At 46.0% G+C, this 17,742-nt stretch overlaps 1 pseudogene; it reads right to left on the bottom strand.

The window, feature by feature from the left end:
- LOC147118707 (uncharacterized) overlaps nt 1–14,542 on the bottom strand; it is a 107,853-nt pseudogene extending 93,311 nt beyond the window's left edge.
- Between the last annotated feature and the right edge of the window lie 3,200 nt (nt 14,543–17,742).

Raw genomic sequence — 17,742 nt, 5'->3', positions numbered from 1 at the left:
AATATAAACAGTGACAGGGTCTAGTGTAATATAAACAGAGACAGGATCTAGTGTAATATAAACAGAGACAGGGTCTAGTGTAATATAAACAGTGCCAGGATCTAGTGTAATATAAACAGAGACAGGGTCTAGTGTATTATAAACAGAGACAGGGTCTAGTGTAATATAAACAGAGAGAGGGTCTCGTGTAATATAGAGAGATACAGGGTCTAGTGCAATTTAAATAGAGACAGGGCCCAGTATAATGAATATAGTGACAGGGCCCAGTGTAATATAAACAGAGACAGGGTCTAGTGTAATCGAAACAGAGACAGGGCCTAGTGTAATATAAACAGACACAGGGTCTAGTGTAATATAAACAGAGACAGGGTCTAGTGTAACATAAACATTGACAGGGTCAAGTGTAATATAAACAGAGGCAGGGTCTAGTGCAATAAAAAGAGAGACAGGGCCCAGTGTAATTTAAACAGAGACAGGGTCTAGTGTAATATAAACAGAGACAGGGTCTAGTGTAATATAAACAGAGACAGGGATTGGGGATATAAACAGAGACAGGGCCTAGTGTAATATATACAGAGACTGGTCTAGTGTAATATAAACAGAGACTGGGTCTAGTCTAATATAAACAGAGACAGGGCCTAGTGTATTATAAACCGAGACAGGGACTAGTGTAATATAAACAGAGACAGGGTCGAGTGTAATATAAACAGAGACAGGGTCTAGTGTAATTTAAACAGAGACAGGGTCTAGTGTAATATAAACAGAAACAGGGTCTGGTCTTAGATAAACAGAGACAGGGTCTAGTATAATATAAACAGAGACATGCGTTGGTGTAATATAAACAGAGACAGGGCCTAGTGTAATATAAACAGAGACAGGGTCTAGTGAAATATAATCAGAGACAGGGTCTAGTGTAATATAAACAGAGATAGGATCTAGTGTAATAAAAATAGGTGACATGGTGTAGTGTAATATAAACAGAGACAGGGTGCAGTGTAATATAAACAGAGACAGGGTCTAGTGTAATATAAACAGAGAAAGGGTCTATTGTAATATAATCAGAGACTGGGTCTAGTTAATATCAATAGAGACAGGGTCTAGTTTAATATAAACCGAGACAGGGTCCAGTGTAATATAATCAGAGACACGGTCCAGTGTAATATAAACAGAGACAGGGCCTTGTGTAATATAAACTGAGACAGAGTCTGGTGTAATATAAACACAGACAGGGTCTAGTGTAATATAAACAGAGACAGGATCTAGTTTAATATAAACAGAGACAGGGCCTAGTGTAATATAAACAGAGACAGGTCCTCGTGTATTATAAACAAAGACAGGGTCTAGTGTAATACAAACAGAGGCAGTGTCTAGTGCAATATAAACACAGACAGGGTCTAGTGTAATATAAAGAGAGACATGTCCTAGTGTAATATAAACAGAGACAGGGTCTAGTGTAATAGAAACATACAGGGTCTAGTGCAATTTTAACAGAGACAGGGCCCAGTGTAATATAAATAGAGACATGAACTAGAGTAATATATACAGAGTCAGGGTCTAGTGTAATATAAACAGAGACAGGGTCTAGTGTAATATAAACAGAGACAGGGTCTAGTGTAATATAAACAGAGACAGGGTCCAGTGCAATTTAAACAGAGACAGGGTCTAGTGTAATATAAACAGAGACAGGGCCTAGTGTAATATAAACAGAGACAGGGGTTAGTGTAATATAAACAGAGACAGGGTCCAGTGTAATATAAATACAGTCAGGGTCCAGTGTAATTTAAACAGAGACAGGGTCTAGTGTAATATCAACAGAGACAGGGTCTAGTGTAATATATACAGAGACAGGTCTAGTGTAATATAAACAGAGACTGGGTCTCGTCTAATATAAACAGGGACAGGGCCTAGTGTATTATAAACAGAGACAGGGACTAGTGTAATATAAACAGAGACAGGGTCTAGTGTAATATAAACAGAGACAGGGTGGAGTGTAATATAAACAGAGACAGGGTCTGGTCTTAGATAAACAGAGACAGGGTCTAGTGTAATATAAACAGAGACAGGGTGTAGTGTAATATAAACAGAGACAGGGTGTAGTGTAATATAAACAAAGACAGGGTCAAGTGTAATAAAAACAGGGACACGGTCTAGTGTAATATAAACAGAGACAGGGTCAAGTGTAATATAAACAGAGACAGGGCCTAGTGTAATACAAACGGAGACAGGGCCTAGTGTAATATAAACAGAGACAGGGTCAAGTGTAATATAAACAGAGACAGGGTCAAGTGTAATATAAACAGAGACAGGGTCGAGTGTAATTTAAACAGAGACAGGGTCAAGTGTAATATAAACAGAGACAGGGCCCAGTTAATTTAAACAGAGACATGGTCTAGTATAATATACACAAAGACAAGGTGTAGTGTTATATAAACATATACACTGTCTAGTTTAATACAAACAGAGACAGGGTCCAGAGCAATACAAACAGAGACAGGGTCTAGTGTAATATAAACACAGACAGCGTCTAGTGTAATATAAACAGTGACAGGGTCTAGTGTAATATAAACAGAGACAGGATCTAGTGTAATATAAACAGAGACAGGGTCGAGTGTAATATAAACAGTGACAGGATCTAGTGTAATATAAACAGAGACAGGGTCTAGTGTATTATAAACAGAGACAGGGTCTAGTGTAATATAAACAGAGAGAGGGTCTCGTGTAATATAGAGAGATACAGGGTCTAGTGCAATTTAAACAGAGACACGGCCCAGTATAATGAATATAGTGACAGGGCCCAGTGTAATATAAACAGAGACAGGGTCTAGTGTAGTCTAAACAGAGACAGGGCCTAGTGTAATATAAACAGACACAGGGTCTAGTGTAATATAAACAGAGACAGGGTCTAGTGTAACATAAACATTGACAGGGTCAAGTGTAATATAAACAGAGGCAGGGTCTCGTGTAATAAAAAGAGAGACAGGGCCCAGTGTAATTTAAACAGAGACAGGGTCTAGTGTAATATAAACAGAGACAGGGTCTAGTGTAATATAAACAGAGACAGGGATTGGGGATATAAACAGAGACAGGGCCTAGTGTAATATATACAGAGACTGGTCTAGTGTAATATAAACAGAGACTGGGTCTAGTCTAATATAAACAGAGACAGGGCCTAGTGTATTATAAACCGAGACAGGGACTAGTGTAATATAAACAGAGACAGGGTCGAGTGTAATATAAACAGAGACAGGGTCTAGTGTAATATAAACAGAAACAGGGTCTGGTCTTAGATAAACAGAGACAGGGTCCAGTATAATATAAACAGAGACATGCGTTGGTGTAATATAAACAGAGACAGGGCCTAGTGTAATATAAACAGAGACAGGGCCTAGTGAAATATAATCAGAGACAGGGTCTAGTGTAATATAAACAGAGATAGGATCTAGTGTAATAAAAATAGGTGACATGGTGTAGTGTAATATAAACAGAGACAGGGTCCAGTGTAATATAAACAGAGACAGGGTCTAGTGTAATATAAACAGAGAAAGGGTCTATTGTAATATAATCAGAGACTGGGTCTAGTTAATATCAATAGAGACAGGGTCTAGTTTAATATAAACCGAGACAGGGTCCAGTGTAATATAATCAGAGACACGGTCCAGTGTAATATAAACAGAGACAGGGCCTTGTGTAATATAAACTGAGACAGAGTCTGGTGTAATATAAACACAGACAGGGTCTAGTGTAATATAAACAGAGACAGGATCTAGTTTAATATAAACAGAGACAGGGCCTAGTGTAATATAAACAGAGACAGGTCCTCGTGTATTATAAACAAAGACAGGGTCTAGTGTAATACAAACAGAGGCAGTGTCTCGTGCAATATAAACACAGACAGGGTCTAGTGTAATATAAAGAGAGACATGGCCTAGTGTAATATAAACAGAGACAGGGTCTAGTGTCATATCAACAGAGACAGGGTCTAGTGTAATATAAACAGAGACAAGGATTAGTGTAATATATACAGAGACAGGGTCTAGTGTATTGTAAACAGAGACAGGGACTAGTGTAATATAAACAGAGACAGGGTCTAGTGTAATATAAACAGAGACAGGGTGGAGTGTAATATAAACAGAGACAGGGTCTGGTCTTAGATAAACAGAGACAGGGTCTAGTGTAATATAAACAGAGACAGGGTCTAGTGTAATATAAACAGAGACAGGGTGGAGTGTAATATAAACAGAGACAGGGTCTGGTCTTAGATAAACAGAGACAGGGACTAGTGTAATATAAACAGAGACAGGGTCTAGTGTAATATAAACAGAGACAGGGTCTAGTGTAATATAAACAGAGACAGGGTCTAGTTTAATATCAACAGAGACAGGGTCTACTTTAATATAAACAGAGACAGGGTCCAGTGTAATATAAACAGAGACAGTGTCTAGTGTAATATAAACAGAGATAGGACCTAGTGTAATATAAACAGAGACTGGGTCTAGTGTAATACAAACACAGACAGGGTCTAGTGTAATACAAACACAGACCGGGTCTAGTGTAATATAAGCAGAGACAGGGCCTAGTGTATTATAAACAGAGACAGGGTCTAGTGTAAGATAAACAGAGACAGGGTCTAGTGTATTATAAAGAGAGACAGGGTGTAGTGTAATATAAACAAAGACAGGGTCAAGTGTAATAAAAACAGGGACAGGGTGTAGTGTAATATAAATAGAGACAGGGTCAAGTGTAATATAAAAAGAGACAGGGCCTAGTGTAATATAAACAGAGATAGGGCCTAGTGTAATGTAAACAGAGACAGGGTCAAGTGTAATATAAACAGAGACAGGGTCAAGTGTAATTTAAACAGAGACAGGGTCAAGTGTAATATAAACAGAGACAGGGCCCAGTTAATTTAAACTCCCTCACCATCCTGCCAACGCGCCATCAGATTTCTATGGCGTCCAAGTCTCATTCAACGGACGTCGGCGGCTATGGTGTGGTGACCCTTTCGGTTAGGGGCACCGAATCTAAAAATTTTAAACTTCTTGTCCTGCCCCGTCTTTGCGCTGCCGTTCTGCTAGGGTTGGATTTTCAGTGCCACCTCAAAAGTGTCACATTGGCATACAGTGGACCCCTCCCCCCACTCACAGTCTGCAACCAACAGTTTGTAAATCACCCGCCGCGCACCACTTGCAGTCTTTCCACACTCAAAGTCCCCCCCCTCCCCTGTTCGCTAACCTCACCCATGACTGTAAACCCATCGCTACCAAGAGCAGGCGGTACAGTGCCGGGGACAGAGCTTTTATTAGCGCTGAGGTGGAGCGGCTCCTGAAGGAGGGCATTATCGAAGGGAGCACCAGCCCCTGGCGAGCCCAGGTTGTAGTCATTAAGACCGCCGATAAACGCCACCTGGTCATTGACTACAGGCAAACCATAAACCAGTACACCCAGCTGGACGCATACCCCCTTCCCCGCATATCTGATATGGTCAATCAGATTGCGCAATACAGGGTATTCTCCACCATTGACCTTAAGTCAGCATACCACCAACTCCCTATCCACCATGAGGACAGCCAGTATACTGCCTTCGAGGCAAACGGCCACCTCTACCACTTCCTTAGGGTTCCTTTCGGCGTCACCAACGGGGTTTCGGTCTTCCAAAGGGAGATGGACCGGATGGTCGACCAGAACGCGCTGCAGGCCACCTTTCCCTATCTGGATAACGTCACCATCTGCGGCCACGACCAGCAGGACCATGACGTTAATCTAGCGAAATTCCTCCGTACGGCCCAGTGGCTGAATCTAACATACAATAAGGAGAAATGTATGTTTCACACCAAGCGCCTTGCCATCCTCGGCTGCATAGTGGAGAATGGAGTCATTGGGCCCGACCCCGACAGAATGCGCCCCCTTATGGAGCTCCCCCTCCCCCACTGCCAAAAAGCACTGAAGAGATGCCTGGGGTTTTTCTCTTACTACGCTCAGTGGGTGCCCAACTATGCAGACAAAGCCAGACCCCTCATCAAGTCCACCTCCTTCCCCCTGACATCAGAGGTGGGTGCCGCCTTCACTCTTATCAAGAGTGATATTGCGAAGGCCAGAATGCACGCAGTGGATGAGTCCATCCCTTTCCAAGTGGAGAGCGATGCGTCCGACTTCGCCCTAGCTGCAACCCTTAACCAGGCGGGGAGACCCATGGCCTTTTTCTCAAGGACCCTCCAGGGCCCCGAGATTCGACACTCCTCTGTCGAAAAGGAGGCCCAGGCTATTGTGGAAGTGGTGCGGCACTGGAGGCATTACCTGGCCGGAAAACGATTTACCCTTCTCACTGACCAGCGTTCTGTTGCTTTTATGTCCAATAATAAGCAGAGGGGCAAAATCAAGAACGACAAGATCTTGAGGTGGAGAATTGAACTCTCCACCTACAATTACAATAGCTTGTACCGGCCCGGGAAACTCAATGAGCCCCCAGATGCTCTATCATGAGGTACATGCGCCAATGTGCAGGTTGATAGACTGCGGACCCTCCACAATGACCTCTGCCACCCCGGGGCCACCAGATTCTGCCACTTCATTAAGGCCCACAACCTGTCCTACTCCATCGAGGAGGTCAGGACTATGACCAGGAACTGCCAAACCTGTGCCGAATGCAAACCGCATTTTTATAGGCCAGACAGAGCACACCTGATCAAGGCTACCTGCCCCTTCGAGCGCTTGAGCATCGACTTTAAGGGGCCTCTCCCTTCCTCTGACCGCAACGTGTACTTCCTCAACATAGTTGATGAGCACTCCTGTTTTCCCTTTGCCATCCCTTGCCCAGACATGACCAGTACCACGGTCATCAAATGCCTGAATGACCTCTTCGCCTTGTTCGGGTTCCCTAGCTATATACATCGCGACCGGGGCTCCTCTTTCATGAGCGACGAACTTCAGCAGTATCTGCTCACGAGAGTTATTGCTACGAGCAGGACCACCAGCTACAACCCCCGGGGGAACGGCCAGGTGGAAAGAGAGAAATCTAAGGGCCTTCCGACCTCTCGCTGGCAGGAGGTCCTCCCTGCGGCGCTCCACTCCATCCGGTCACTGCTTTGTACTGCCACTAATGCCACCCCTCATGAGCAAATGTTCGTTTTCCCCAGGAAGTCCACATCGGGAACCTCGCTACCGACATTGCTGACTTCTCCTGGGCCCGTCCTACTGCAGAGGCACGTGAGGACCCATAAAACGGACCCCCTGGTCGAGAGGGTGAACCTCCTACACGCCAACCCCCAGTATGCCTACGTGGCATACCCAGACGGGCGGGAGGACACGGTCTCCATACGAGACCTCGCACCCTGGGTGCCCCTGAATCACCACCGTTATTCCCCACCACTTCTCCCAACCCAACCCCTGTAGACGGCATGCCGGAGCCCCAGGACCCTTCGTTGACCACTCAGACACCAGATTCGACGTTGGATACTGCACCACCGCCGCCGCTGCTACGAAGAACAGGATGGCATACAAGGCCTCCTGATAGACTTACCTACATGAACTTTTGGCACACTTCACCCCGCCGGACTCAATTTTAAACAAGGGGTGAATGTGGTAAACCACTGTTATTGTTTTCATTGTTGTTCACTGTGGTTCACTACTGTTATCGTTATTGGCACATTGTTACCTCTTGCTACTCACTGTGTACCAATGCATGCCTCAGCTGGCTCCGCCTACGTGACCTGGTATAAAGTTGGCTGCTCGGCAGCCCACTTCCTTCTTGGGACCAGTCGCCCACGAGAGGCATGCTCTGTTCTTTAGTTAATAAAAACCTTTTCATTACTATCCTAATTCATCACCTTTTATGGAATAATTGATAAGCGTATCAACAGCGCATTGTGGATTTCAAATATTAATCTTCAATTCATTCCAAAATAGACACAACGTTTGGAGAAACAGCTTTTAACTCACTGCCCGGGGCCTGGGTCAAAAGAATAAATATTGTGACCTTCCGCCCTCTGGTGGATATTCTGAGAACTGTACAGATGTCTGTGAACAGGGTGAGAAATCCCGTGTTTGCTCACTGACCTGTCTGCAGTTTCTGTTTATGGGAAGTTGTGTTGGAGCGGTTCTGAATAAATGTACAGAGAAGCAGCAAAGGTTTTACATCGTTAAACTAAAGACTGGTTGAAGGAAGTTCAGAGGATTACGGGTGAGGAGCAGAGACAAGGCATGAGAAGGGACAGGCAGGGAAAGGGCATCGAAAGACATGAGGGTAGGTAAGGCGCCACCTATGGATTTGTGAAGTTTTTTAAAATTATAAATGGGAGTTGAAATCACCAATATAATTACGCCAGTGGAGTTCACCTGGTGTTGTTGAGTATTGTGTTTTTTGCCCTTTTAAGAATGTCCCTGTGACTGTCACTGTGGAGGCTGAATTGTCGCTGCTGTTTATGGGTGTGAGAGCGCCCCCTGGTGAGCACTAACTGGAACTTTCAGTGTGGTTTTTTGTACGGGATCCGCAATATCTCTGCAGCAGTGTGGGGCTCATGGCACAGACATACACGGCGATGTTGGAGATCAGGGCTTTGCCGATCGTTTGCTCGGTAATCTTGGTAGTTCGATGGTACGTAGAAGAGAATCGGTCAGTGAAGTCGGGGTTCCAGTTTATTATCCCTTTCATAAGATGAATCACGTACTGTGGAGGCTGCCCGGGCTGCTGACTGTACCAGAACAGATAAGGGCTTCTGTCGCCTGTTTTCAAGGTGCAGGTGAGTGTGACATTACTTTCCTCTTCAACCGTCATTTCAGGGATCGGCTGTTCCACTGTGTCTTGGTGGCTCCATTCTAACATAGAATAATAGTAACAGTCATATCATCAACATCACCATTATCATCACCATCATCATCCTCAGGATCATCTAACCAGTTATCACAGCTGGGTTACAGCAGTCAGGAGGAGAATGGATTTTCACTGGGGAGGAAATCCTTACTGAGAAGTGATGTAATGATGAGGAGCGGTGCGAGACGCTTCCGCATGATGCTCCCTGAGTCTGTAACGCTGCAGTCCGGGAAATCCTCTGTCGGAGCAGAAATGCAGATCACCGTCCCACTGCACAGATGATTCAACCAATGACAAACAGGGAACAGAGGCAGCAATCTCTCCAATAACACAGGGCAGGCAAGGCGGGTCAGAGCGAGAGCAGCAAACCGAAGCTGTGGGCGGGGCTTGCGCGGGCGGGGCTTCCGCGGGCGGTGTTGTCACACGTGAGATCCACCTGTGAGGAACTGAATTGAACAATAATGGCCCCTTCGCATATGATATAACTCTGCCTCTCTATAAGGGTTGCGCCATTTGCACATTCGTTACAAATACGGGGCACGCAGGCTCGCGACATGAATTGCTGAATTATTATATTATTCAATAATTACCGAAAACTTCAACAGTGATGTGTGTTAAAACCAGGGGTTGAGACTAGCGCTGGGAAATAGAACACACTGCAAACGATCCCAAGGTTCTGCAGGCACACTGATCATTAACACTAAACTAACTTGTGAAATTAATAAACTGTAAGGGATTGCATGACATTAATGAGCATTAATATGATGTAAAAAAACAATTTCACGTTAATTTATGTTGAGAAAGTGTCAGTACGTATTGGTTGGTGTAAGGTGACCGGCGGTGGGAATCCGCGCTCTGTCAGCGCCATCTGGTGTCTGGGTTTAAAGTATCTCCTTTGAGCTGATCTCACAGAACGCGGTTTCTGCACAAGGTGTCCCGAGGCCCTTCTCACTGCGGGCCTCAGTGCACAGTAGTACACGGCGCTGTCAGCGAGCTGCAGCTCAGTCAGGGGCCTCTCTCGGCCTAGATCTGCCGACAGTCAAATTACACAGATCGATAGGATCCGACATTAAGCGGAGCTTCACTTTAGTGATTATCTCCCTGAATTTCTTAGTGGTGTGGTCACAATCGCTGTTTATCTGGAATATTTTACATCGTAGATACATAATATTTATTGATATATTATTATGTTATGTTAGATTATGTTATGCTACATATTGTATTTTATTATATTGTACTATATTATATTATGTAATATTATATCATGTTATCTTATATTACATTGTATTGTGTTATATTGTATTGTATACTATATTCTACAGTATTGTATTATATTTTATTATGATATGTTATGTTATGTTATATTATATTAAATTGTATTGTATTAATTATAATCAACTGCGCTGTATTAATTAGATTAGATTATATCTACATACTCTTCTCAGGTGCCACTGGCAGTGAAGAGGTATGGCAGTCTCCCGAGTCAGTGGTTGTTCCCGAGGGACACACTGCATCGTTGACCTGTTCCACCACAATCTTAGGACGGATCCTACAATGGTACAGACAATACCCGAGGCGAACCGTGCAGCACCTGGCGACCGCTACCAGCGATCAGAGCAGGATCCCGGCTCGGTTCAGTTCAGTAGAGAAGCGCAGTGCTCTGACTGTTAGCGACGCTCGAGTGACAGACACCACCACCTATTTCTGTGCGGTGGAGACACAATGCAGCAAAGATCAGCACAAACTTTACAACAACTGCAGGCTGTGCCATTATCAGAGCGCTCAGTGTTTTCTAACAATGGGAGCCACCACCAATCTCCCAGTAAGTGAAGCCTGCTCCTGAATTCAGTTTTCTCTTTAATATCAGACGAGAAGGGTCAACATATTATAAAAATGCTTCTATTTTCTGTCGAACTCAAAACCAGGCATCATGTGCACACATATTCCTTACTGATAATAATGGTCGTGCTGCCCAGTGAGTCTGTGTTTAAATGTTTCGTGGGTTATCTTTACTGCCAGACTGACAGTCTGTGTTTTGTTACATGAACGAGTGGCGCAGACTCAGTGTCCCAGGATCCGTCTGAATGAACGGTTGTGGAAGAACAGACCCTGATACTCAGCTGTAGTTTCACCACATACGATAGGTTTCCCTACCTCCACTGGTCCAACTAGTATTCCTGGTAATCTCCGTGATATTTACTGACGAGATATTGCTCGGGACAGGGAGACAAGTCACCAGATTTCCCTGATCAGATCTCCGCTGATTTGGTCAAGGACAAAGACAACCATATCATCTTTGATACAGAAACCTGACAGTCTTTGGTCTCTGTGGGCTTGAGGTCAAAGTAAACCACAGATACAAACACAAAGAACATTTAATGGAGCTGTAAATACTCGCTGAGGTTTGTGTACGGGGCCTTTGCTTGTATCTGACGCTATGCCTCACTGCACAGTAATAGACCGCCCCGTCCTCCACACTCAAGCCACTTATATTGAAGTAACCGTGCTTTCTAGATGTGTTAGAATCCGCCAGATATTCTCCTGAGACTTCTTCACCCTTATGTGCTACTAGTTTGCTAATTATCCAGCTTGGATGCTGTGCCGGTTTCTGTCGGTACCATTGCATAGTGTAAATATTCGGGGCTGTATATTCGGAATCTAACTGCACCGAACTCTCTTCTGACACGGCGATTGTCACCAGAGACTGTGTTGCTGGATCTGCACATAGTCCGCCTGTGAAGATAGGGAACAAAACAGCAGACGGTTAAACTGGATCGATCTAAACTTGTGTCTCTAGCCTCCCATCTACCCAGCTGCCCATCATGTGGATATTTCTCATGAGTAATTGCATTAAATCCTTACACAAGATCTTTGCATCAATCGGTTAACGTGTGTTATTTTATATCATCCAGTACTTACTGTCGAGCACAGCCGCAAGTATTATTAGCAACACGAGTGACTCGATCCGTCGCAATGAATTGGACTGGAATGAGGCAGAGATTGAGGAGAGCGGTAATCCGGGCTGTTCAGCTCATTGTTCCACCCGCACACCGCAGGGGGCTGACTTCGTTATGACGTCACTCAGACTACCGATTGGCTTTGGCGTTTGCATCACGTGACTTTCTAAGCCCGCTGCTTCAGTTTGGTTCCCTCTGCTGGCGGATTCTGTTATATCGATTTAGTATGAGGTGATTGAGGGGAATTAGCATTTGTTGATCATATATAAAAACACGTGAGTCAGATATTGTGTCTCAAAAACCTATATTATAGCTGATTAAACACTGTATTTCTTATACTTCCTTCATTTCCGTCTCACTCTATTTGGTCCCAGTCACTGTCTCAGTGAGCAGTAGCAGGTTTACCACAGGCTTCTCGAGACCCAACCATCGCCCTTTCCGTTCCATCAGCTCCGAGTGCAGCTGAGCGACACCGCGCACTTTCTGCGGTTACACAGAGCCCTGAATTCGCAGCCCCACCCACAGCTTCCGTTTGCTGCTCTCGCTCTGACCCGCCTTGCCAGCCCCGTGTTATTGGAGAGACAGCGGCCTCTGTTCCTTGTTTGGCATTGGTTGGATCAGCAGTGCAGTTGGTGGGGTTCTTTATTTCTGCTCCGACAAAGTCTTTTCCGGACAGCAGAGTTACAGACTCAGGGAAATCATGCAGAACCGTATCGCACCGCTCCTCATCATTATATCACTTCTCAGTAAGTATTTCTTTCCCAGTAAAAATGAATTCTCCCCCTGACTCCTGTAACCCCGATGTTATTATTGGTGAAATGACGATGAATATGTTGATTGAGATGATGATGATGGTGGTGAGTATTGCTATTATTTCATGCTAGAATGGAGCCACCAAGACACAGTGGAACAGCCGGTCCCTGAAATGACGGTTGAAGAGGAAAATAATGTCACTCTAACCTGCACCTTGAAATCAAGCGACAGTAGAACTTATGTGTTCTGGTACAGTCAGCACCCCGGGCGGACCGCACAGTACCTGGTTCGTATTATCGGAGTGAATGTAAAAAGAAACCCAGACATCACTGGGGAGTGACCTTGAACCAATAGGAACCACTGACGAGGTCTATTCCGGTCCGGGATTGGGCTTTTAACGGGAGCGACTGGTTCGGACTCAAGTGAAAAAAAATCAAATCAAATCAACTTTTATTGTCATTGTTAGTGCACAAGTGCAGTACAACGAAATGTAGGCTTGCGGCTCCCGAGAGTGTACAATTTGGATTGGGACACTTAACATTTCAACATACATTTGTACATATATATTAGCATAAATATGACCATAATAAAGTGCATCGGCAGATGTGCAGGCTTTAGTGTTTATTTGTGGAGTTCAGTAGGATGACAGCCCTGGGAAAGAAGCTGTTCCTAAATCTGGTCGTACGGGTGCGAATGCATCTGTAGCGTCTTCCAGATGGTAGGAGGGCGAACAGACTGTGACTGGGGTGGGTAGGGTCTTTGATGATGGACCGTGCCCTCCGTAGGCAGCGTTTCTGATATATATGTTCTATGGTCGGTAGCCAGGTGCCGGTAATGCGTTGGGCAGTTTTGACTACCCGCTGCAGGGCTTTCCGGTCATGGGAGCTATAGCTGCCGTACCATACCGTGATACAGTTTGTCAGGATGCTCTCTATAGTGCAGCGGTAGAAGTTAGAGAGGATCGGGGGTGACAGATTACATCCCTTCAGCCTCCTCAAGAAATATAGGCGCTGCTGGGCCTTCTTCACCAGAGAGGAGGTGTTGAGGGACCAGGAGAGGTCTACCGTGATGTGGACTCCGAGGAACTTAAAGCTGGCCACCCTTTCCACTTCCGCCCCATTGATGTGGATGTGGCTATTCAGTGCCTGGGTTGTGTTTGGGGTGCTTATTGTCGGTAAGGATTAGTCCAATCATGTCGTGTTCAAACTAAAGTGTTAATATTATTTAACTGACACCTTTTAGTACTCGATCCATAACTTTAAGGGAAAACAGCTGATCAGAAGCAGAAAGGACAGTTTAACCGATCGGTTCATTCTGTGATCGATCTTTCGGGCCGATTGGATTCTGCAGTTTGTTTTCTCGGCCGCTCCTGGAAACAGTTGTGTGACAGTTTGATCTGAGGTTAATCTGGTTTCCTCTCGGCGTGTGTTTGGGCGCCTGAAAGCGCGCTGCTCATTGTGGCTGCATCTGCCGCGATTCTACACAACCCCTACAGACAGGAGCTCCGCCCTACAGTCCAATGGCAGTTTTTGTACAGGGCTCTGACTGCTTTCCATCACTGTGAGTCTCAGGGCGCAGTAATACACGGCAGCGTCAGTCAGCTGTAGCCCCGAGATGGTTAAACTGGTGAATTTAGTCGGGGTCTGGAGCTCAGCAGAGAAACGGGTTTTAGCAAATTCTGCTTTATCTTCAGCACCGCCCGAGTGTTTCCACAGTATATACACGGGCTGTGTGTCTGGGTGTTGCCGGTACCAGTATAAGTAATAGCTGCTCTGTGTAGTATCATAGGTACAGTTTAAAGTCACCGCTTCTCCTTCTGACTTAACTCCTGAGGACAGCGGCTGAGTGACAGAATCTCCAAGACTCAGGTCTGAAAAACATGTTCAAACAGGAAAAGATCAGACCGACGGGTGTTTAAAATTCAGATTCAAACATGTTAGAAATGAGAGAAAAGCTGAAATGTGTTTGGTCCACAATTACCTGTCAGAAATGCCCCCCACACAACCCAGATGCTGAGTAGCCGCATTGTCGCTGTCCGCTCTGTAAAAGAGAGTGTTGGATATTTGAAGACACCCGTTCGAGTCCCCGCCCTCAATAATCTGCTGTCGTGTCTCAGGATGCTCTCACCTCACTTCCTAGTGGCCCCAGTGGTGCTGTGAGACCGGTAGGTGGTGAGCTGGCTGTCAGTGAATGGAAACACCCCGAGCTACATAGCTACATGGTTCTGCTTTTAGAGACCGGTGGGATTGAACCCTTGTCTGTTTATTGTAACCGGGAAGCAGAGGGTTGCTAACGGGATTATTTTATTCCGGGGTCAATTCGTTCTCTAGAATTTGGTTCGCCTTACCTTCAGGATACTGGTAATCACGACTCCAGTGAGCTTTCCCTAACGATTCAGTGAAATAACGATTCCGTAATTTATTGGAGTGATTTATAGATGCGTGATATTAGAACGATGATATCTGCTGTTACTGAACAAACAATTGAACAGACTTAAAGAATAAACTCTCCCTGTAATTTAAACAGCGTTTCGAACACTGACCCCTTTTGTTGTTTGTATCTAAAATGTCTTTAAGTTCTATCTGTTGATTTCAGACCTTATTTCTGCCAGTAATTAATTCTTTAAAGATTCATAATCTTCAGATTTTGGATTTGCAATGAAGGAGAATGGAGGGAGCGGCGCATCGGCGCTTTTCAGCAAATTACTGCTCATTCGCTTAAAGTCCCCGGGAGCAGAGCGGGGGAGCGGGTTCAAAGCCTCCAGGGTGAGATGTAGGGCGGATCCTCGATAACAAGAGCTCAACACCAGCAGAGCGTGAAAAACTGTCCTTACAATTTTCACTCATAGTAGAAAAGGACGTGGCGCTGAAAAACAAACACAGCACGCCCCGTAAACATCGATCTCCACCATCGGTGCAGTTAATGGCTTCAGAAATCAGGCCTCATTCACATTTTAATATTCCTTTCCCCATCTTCTACACCCTTCCACTCTCTGGTCCTGCCTACTGTTTAGTGTCAGAATTCAATTCTTCAATATCATGAATGTCTTTTCGTGATGATTATTGCCCGACATACCAACACAGCTGTGGTAAACCACTGTTATTGTTTTCATTGTTGTTCACTGTGGTTCACTACTGTTATCGTTATTGGCACATTGTTACCTCTTGCTACTCACTGTGTACCAATGCATGCCTCAGCTGGCTCCGCTTACGTGACCTGGTATAAATGTGGCTGCTCGGCAGCCCACTTCCTTCTTGGGACCAGTCGCCCACGAGAGGCATGCTCTGCTCTTTAGTTAATAAAAACCTTTTCATTACTATCCTAATTCATCGCCTTTTATGGAATAATTGATAAGCGTATCAATTTTATTAACTAAAATTAAAATGTCGGGACCTGAGCAGCAACAACAGCAACAGCAGCAGGCGTTGCTGTGAGCCCTCAGACCAGCATGCCTGGACCTCGACCCTCAAGCGGCGGGTTCAGCTACCAATTTCGAACACTGGCTGAGCTGCTTTGAATCCTTCCTAGAAGCCTCTGCCGTGACATCGGAGGAGAACAAATTAAAAGTTCTGACCGCCCAGGTGAGCCCTCAAGTAGATACACTCATCCGGGACGCTACTACGTACACGGCAGCTCTCGACCTGCTAAAAGGCAATACAAGTGCCCAGTGAATACGATTTACGCCAGACACCTCCTGGGATCCCGCAGGCAGCAACCGGGGGAATCGGTAGAGACATTTTTACGGGCGTTACAGACACTCTGCAGGGACTGCGACTGTAAGGCGGTAACGGCTGTTGCGCACGCAGAGGGACTTATCTGTGATGCCTTCGTTAAGGGCCTCCAGTCCGACTACTCCCGGCAGAGACTGCTCGAAAGCAAGGAGCTCGACCTGAAGACGGCCGTAGCCCTCGCGCTCTCACTAGATGCGGCCCACCAAAACCTCAAAGCATACTCACGTAACGGTGCTGCGCCATGGCCATCGCGACCTTGGGACATGGGACTGCCGCCCCCGGTACCAACTACTGCAGCAATGTCCCGAAATCAACTGGGACCGCCGCCCCCGGTACCAACTACTGCAACGATGTCCCATAACCAGGCCCAAAAATGCTACTTCCATGGCCTGTTAAAACACCCTAGAGCACGCTGCCTGGCGAAGACCGCTACCTGCTGTGGCTGCGGGAAGAAAGGCCATTACGCCAACGCCTGCAGAGGGAAACCCGTGAACGCCAGCAGCGCCGCGTGTGAACCGTGGGGGCAGCCATCTTCTCCACCATTTTGTGCACCTCCGGCCATGTGGGGATCGGAATCATGGCCGCCGCCATTTTGCCCACCGCACTCAACTGCCATTTTGTCTCCAGACTCGGCCACCGTCTCGTCTGACGACCATATCGGCTCACTCAGCCATACACTGGCCTCCGTTACGCTGGATCAAGCTCTCCCTCATCATCTGTCCAGGTCCATGATGGACATTACGGTAAGTGGCCGCGCCACTACTTGCCTGTTTGACAGCGGGAGCACGGAGAGTTTTATTCACCCCGACACGGTGCGTAGCCACTCCCTCACCATCCTGCCAATGCGCCATCAGATTTCTATGGCGTCCAAGTCTCATTCAACGGACGTCGGCGGTTATGGTGTGGTGACCCTTTCGGTTAGGGGCACCGAATATAAAAATTTTAAACTTATTGTCCTGCTCCGTCTTTGCGCTGCCGTTCTGCAAGGGTTGGATTTTCAGTGCCACCTCAAAAGTGTCACATTGGCATACGGTGGACCCCTCCCCCCACTCACAGTCTGCAACCAACAGTTTTTAAATCACCCGCCGCGCACCACTTGCAGTCTTTCCACACTCAAAGTCCCCCCCCTCCCCTGTTCGCTAACCTCACCCACGACTGTAAACCCATCGCTACCAAGAGCAGGCGGTACAGTGCCGGGGACAGAGCTTTTATTAGCGCTGAGGTGGAGCGGCTCCTGAAGGAGGGCATTATCGAAGGGAGCACCAGCCCCTGGCGAGCCCAGGTTGTAGTCGTTAAGACCGCCGATAAACGCCACCTGGTCATTGACTACATCCAAACCATAAACCGGTACACCCAGCTGGACTCATACCCCCTTCCCCGCATATCTGATATGGTCAATCAGATTGCGCAATACAGGGTATTCTCCACCATTGACCTTAAGTCAGCATACCACCAACTCCCTATCCACCATGAGGACAGCCAGTATACTGCCTTC

The sequence above is a fragment of the Somniosus microcephalus genome, chromosome 4 (genome assembly GCF_052327205.1).
Source record: "Somniosus microcephalus isolate GS21.2 chromosome 4, FLI_Smic_1.0, whole genome shotgun sequence".
NCBI classification, from domain to species: Eukaryota; Metazoa; Chordata; class Chondrichthyes; order Squaliformes; family Somniosidae; genus Somniosus; species Somniosus microcephalus.
The sequence above is the reverse complement of the archived record's forward strand: the minus strand, read 5'-3'. Positions and strand labels throughout refer to the sequence as shown.